Here is a 6222-nt window from a genome sequence, read left to right as displayed (position 1 = left end):
TTCAGCATCCATTAATCAAGTCCTCTCAGAATCCTCTCCATTCTGATAGTGATCACACTCTGTGTGTCAGAATGTGTTGTTTCTCATTGCCTCTGGTTATTTTAGCATTAGTGTCGTGTTACCTGCTCTATTAAACTCTGCAATTAGAGGAAGCAGACAAAATATTAAAGAGCCTTATTACATTCCTTGGGGCCTCATTAAAGCTCACTTCAGAAAGGCAATTGTTTTGACTGTAGACAGAAATTCCCTGCTCAAGTGTATCTTTACAATAATATTTAACAGGAACACTTTATACTGAATTGGTCTGCTAGTATTCTGCTGGAGCTACAGGAGAAATGCGACAGACTGGGCTCTTCAAACAGTCTCATTAGACACCAGAGTGCATTGAATTACCAACAGCCTTCACGTGATCCTCCGAAATTGGAGAGGAGAAAGGCAATGCTGGTGCTTATTTGCCTAGCATCGAGGCACTAATCACTCAGAACAGCTCCATACTGCGATGCACGCAGATCATTTGTCTGACACCAGGGCGCCCAAATTCTACTTGCATTCTACTCAGTTGCGGTGGGAGACTCCCAGGAGGATAGCAGGAATGCTTTAGGAGTGACAGTGGCCAACTATCTCCAGCTGATTGTGGGAGGCCCAAAACTGTGACTGAACAAACCAGAGAAGGCTCATTCGGGAAGGGACTGAATGAATCGAGAGATTTCACCGAGAACGTGCACTGCTGATGTCAAAGTCTGACAGGAAGCACACAAACTGACATGCAAGGACTTCAGGACTGCGGAGCTACCTTGTGATGATGTTGTGGAGCTGCACATCGCTGAGCATAAAGAGCACAGTGTGGGTAGAATTAAAGAAACATTCCAGAATGAGGGAGAGTTCTGAGAGCATTGGGACGTGAACAGCTGAAGAAAATAGTCCTTACTTCATGTAACTCTGGATCACAGCCTGGTATATCGTTGATTACTACAGTTGTATTTAGCATTAATGAAGAATAGGTAATGCTACGTTCAAGTCAAAACCTGAAAACAGTTCTTGACTCCTCAGCTTGTCTTTAAAGACCCCACATTCAGAGTGGCATCAAACTACACGATGAAAGACTAAAGCATAAGACCTCCAATTCAGCCCCCAAACACCAACAGCCTGTACGTAGCAGAGTGTACAGATCACACCCTAGACTACCAGGCATTCAGAATCCATCTGCAATCCCAAAGAGCAGCCTAGGACAGAGACAATAACTGAAAACTAGGCAACAGATGCAACAATAACTTCAGCATCAGGGATGGATATTCAACTGCTTTTTAAAATCCATTCTAGCTCATCAATTCAGGAGAGCATAGGGCATTGCCAAGTTGTGACAATCCAACAGGACAGAGGCACCTACTTTTGAAGAGTAGAATTCAATTAACGCGAGGCAGGTCAAGGTGTTAAAAGATGTACTCCCTGCCAAAGTAAAACAAATTCATTCCAAGTTTCAACTCAGTTCCTGCTGCAAATGTGGTATGCAGAACTTTATGAGTGACAGAACTTTACCTGTTTGCACAATGAAATTCCATCTACTTCCCTTTCTAAGCTGGGATAAATGACCCACTCACACTGTCACAGGCTGGAACATTTCACACTCAGATCAGCTACTTCCTACACAGTAGAAATTTTGGAAAGATTACATTGGCTCCACTGACATTCTGATCTTGTAGCAGATTACCCATATTCCTTCAAGTCAGCCTCTAGGCTTCCTGCAGACAGCAGCACATGTGAAATCTATCTGACAATCCACATCCATAAAGAGTGTGAAACATTCAGTCATTTACAGTGTTAAATAGTGGAACATGTCTGTATCAACTTAGTTCAAAATGTGTGAGGCCTGTGTCATTTTTTTATACGCATGTAAGTACACGTTTAGAAGCGATTGTGTATACCCCAAGAGACAGTGCAGTTCAACATCTGCCTGTAATTATATCCTCATGACTCATATTCCAGCTGTACAATATAATGTTCTATTTTAGATTAAAACAAAAACATTCGCAATCCTCAGTAACTGAGCTTAGTGGAACAGTGCGGACTCTGTAGAGAAAAAGGAGATTGGAATTGGAGCAGTAGTCTATGAGGGGAGGTGATGGGGTAGTGGTAACGTCACTGGACTAGCAATTCAGAAGCATAAGCTAATATATTGGAATGTCAGCTCAAATCCCACTGTAGCAGAATACTCTGTTTTGCATATTGGACATATACGTATGTACTACTTTATAGATGGGAATTGAAAGCTAGCGACCATCAAAATGGTCAACTGTTTAAAAGCCCCATCTGGTTCATTAACACCGCTCAGGAAATAGACCAACCTTACCTGGTCTTGTGACTCCAGACCCACAATAAATGGCCCTTGCAAGCCACGCAGTTCAAGGTCAATTAGATCTGAGCAATGAATGCTAGCCTTGCCAGTGACACCCACATCCGATGAAAGAATAAACTGAAATATAAGCAGAAGTTTTCTAAGGAAATATGATCAGTAAGTTGTACACTTAACACTTAATGGTAATGTCTTAGGGAGTGAAGGAGAAAGTGAGTACTGCAGATACTTGAGATCAGAGTCAAAACGTGGGGCACTGACAAAGAGCTTATGATCAAAATGTCAACCCTCCTGCTCTTTGGATGCTGCCCGACCTGCTGTGCTTTTCCAGTGCCACACTATTGGGGAATGTTGCTGAACAAAGAGACCTTGGAGTGCAGTCCCTTGAAAATGCAGTCGCAGGTAGTGAAGAAGGCGTTTGGTATGCTTTCCTTTATTGGTCAGAGTTTTGAGTACAGGAGTTGGGAGGTCATGTTCGGCTGTACAGGACATTGGTTAGGCCACTTTTGGAATATTGCATGCAATTCTGGTCTCCTTCCTATCAGAAGGATGCTGTGAAAGTTGAAAGGGTTCAGAAAAGATTTACAAGGATGTTGCCAGGGTTGAAAAATTTGAGCTATAGGGAGAGGTTGAATAGGTTGTGGCTGTTTTCCATGGAGCGTTGGAGGCTACAGGGGGACCTTATAGAAGTTTATAAAATCATGAGGGGCATTGATAGGATAAATAGACAAGGTCTTTTCCCTGGATTGGGGGAGTCAAACACTAAAGGTATAGGCTTAAGGTGAGAGGGGAAAGATTTAAAAGGGACCTAAGATGCAACTTGTTCATGCAGAGGGTGGTGTGTGTATGGATGAGCTGCCAGAGGAAGTGATGGAGGCTGGTACAATTGCAGCATTTAAAAGGATCTGGATGGGTATATGAATTTGAAAGGTTCAGAGGGATATGGGCAAAGTACTGACAAATGAGACTAGATTAGGTTAAGTTATCTGGTCGGCATGGAGGAATTGGACCCAAAGGGTCTGTTTCTGTGCTGAACACCTCTGTGACTATGATTCTAAATTAGGAGATTACATGATGACACCAAATTGGTGGGGCAGTAAATAATGAGGAGGAAAGCCTTAGACTACAGGATGACATAGTTGCGCTGAACAGTGGCAAAATGGAATGTAATCCAGAAAATTGTGACGTGATGCATTTTGGGAGAACTAACAAGGCAGGGGAGTACATACTGAATGGGAGGGCCTTGGCCAGTACCTTACTGATTAACAATCTGGCTATCTCAGCTTTGAATACACTGAATCATCCAAACTTGATAGCCCTCTATGGTAAATAACTCCACAGATTCACAATTCTCTGCAAGAAGAAATTTGTCCTCATCTCTGTCTTAAGTACGTAATTCCTTACTCATGGATTATGCCCTCTGGTCCTGGACTCTCCCACCAGGGGAAACCACCTCTCCACATCTACCCTGTCCAGTCTTTGAGAATCTTTTTTGTTTCAATAAAGTATCCTTTCATTCTCCTAAATTCCAATGAGTACAGGCTCAACATCTCCTCATAAAACAGTCCCCCCCCCCCCCCAATACCCAGGATCATTGGAGTGAACCTTCTCTGGACTGCCTCCAATGCCAGTATAGCTTTCCTCAGATAACGGATCCAAAATTCCAACTGTGGTCTAACCAGTGACCAGTTTTAGCAAAACCTCCCTCTTTTATACACCATTTACTTTTACATAAATGCCAAAATGTCATCTATTTTCCCTTTTACCTCCTGACCTTGGATGTTCTTTTGTGATTCATATACTCGGACCCAAATTCCCCTGTGTTGCAGCTTTCTGCAGTCTTTCCCCATTGAAATAATATTCAGATTCTCTATTCTTCTGTAACCTCACATTTTTCCACATTATATTCCATCTGCCACATTTTTTTGCCTGTTCACTTCACCTGTCTATATTCCTCTATAGACTCCTCGGGTGATCCTTACTGATTTTCCACATATTTTTGTGTTATCTGCAAACTTAGTGAGTACTGTGTAGTTCCTCTCCTGATTCAGATCATTATCATAAATTGGAAATAATTGTGGCACATCGCTAGATATTGGTTACCATCCTGAAAATGCCACCCTTTTCCCCAAGTCACTGTTGTCTATTAGTTAGTCAATCCTCGACCTGTAATAACATATTACCTTCAACACCACAGGCTCTTATCCTATTAAGAAGCCTTATGTGCTGGACTTTAAAAATGCCTTTAGAAATGTAAATATATTACATCTACTGGTTCCCTCTTTAGTTAATACAGGGATTCAATTTGATAAGATAAACTGGTCAGAGACAAAGAAACTGCAATCCAAAGGAGACAAGCAGGAGGCTGGAAGAACACAGCAAGCCAGGCAGCATCAGGAGGTGCAGAAGTCAACGCTTCTTCATGAAGCTGCAGATAAACATCAGAAAGAACAATGGTCACATTATGGAATCCCTACAGTTTGAGGACAGGCCATTTGGCCCAACAAGATCACACCAACCCTCTGAAGAGTATCCCACCCAGACGCATTCCCCTGCCCTATCACTCTACATTTCCTGTGATTAATGCACATAACCTACACATCCATGAACACTATGGGCAATTTAGCACGGCCATAATATGCATATCTTTGGACTGTGGGAGGAAGCCCACACAGACATGGGGGCGATGTGCAAACTTCACACAGACAGTCGCCCAAGGCTGAATCGAACCCAGGTCCCTGGCACTGTGAGGCAGCATTGCTAACCACTGAGTCACCGTGCCACCCTTATGATGGATACTCTTCAGAGGGTTTCTCCCCGATGTCCTTTCTTTAAAAAAATTGAGGAGTCTATGTTGCACTAAGCATTTGTAACATAATATCACATTGGGGATTTTTTGATGTTCCCACACCATCTTAATGGGAAAATGCCAGAGGTAACATACGACTGTTACATCAAATCCTTCTTTCAGATCTTAAGGCATCCTTTTCTTTAAAACAGCCTTTTGTAAGCAGCTGATCACACACTTGGCTAAAGGGCATGTCACTTGCAGAAATCAGATGAGATTAAAAGGAAAACAAAAATGTTATTAAAAATGAAATCAAAGAGCATTTCTGTCTGCAGGCAGAATCGTCATGAAGTCTGATTTTATTTTTGGTTTTTTTTCCACTTGGTTTAATAAATTGAGTGATAAAGTTGTGTGGTCGCCTCTGTGGCTCAGTCTCTTAAAACAGTAAATGCACATGGACTGCACATATGGTTCACTCATTATACCTGGGAATTGAGAGACCGATGCACAAAGACATACAGATGAGCATTACTTTCACAAAAATCCCTAAAGGAAACAAGCAAAAGAAGTGTTGGTATATAGCTCAAACAGTTTGGGTACACTGATCCCCAAGAACAACACAGTAAAATCTCAGTGTTACCAGAAAATGATACCAAGGCATTAGCTTTGAAAATCAAGCCCTGTTGAGGGCAATCTGTACATTCAATGACTCACAGTGAGGCGTGAACACAGTTCAGCCATGGTATTACTGAATAGCAGCACAGGCTGACAGCTTGTGTGGCTTCCCGGTTACACCCCTTTCTGTTCTTCCCTTGTTTTTTAATTCCAGCCCCTGCCCTCTCTCAATCTCACATCTGAACATGTATTAAGCAGGAAGGAACAAACAAAAATTTGGAGGTGTAGTGGACAGTGAAGATTTGGGAAAGCAAATCTTAGCAGGACTTACACACTTAATGGTAAGGTCCTAGGGAGTGTTGCTGAACAAAGAGACCTTGGAGTGCAGGTTCATAGCTCCTTGAAAGTGGAGTCGCAGGTAGATAGGATAGTGAAGAAGGCGTTTGGTATGCTTTCCTTTATTGGTCAG

Source organism: Chiloscyllium plagiosum, chromosome 29, assembly GCF_004010195.1.
Source record: "Chiloscyllium plagiosum isolate BGI_BamShark_2017 chromosome 29, ASM401019v2, whole genome shotgun sequence".
Classification (NCBI taxonomy): Eukaryota; Metazoa; Chordata; class Chondrichthyes; order Orectolobiformes; family Hemiscylliidae; genus Chiloscyllium; species Chiloscyllium plagiosum.
The sequence above is the reverse complement of the archived record's forward strand: the minus strand, read 5'-3'. Positions refer to the sequence as shown.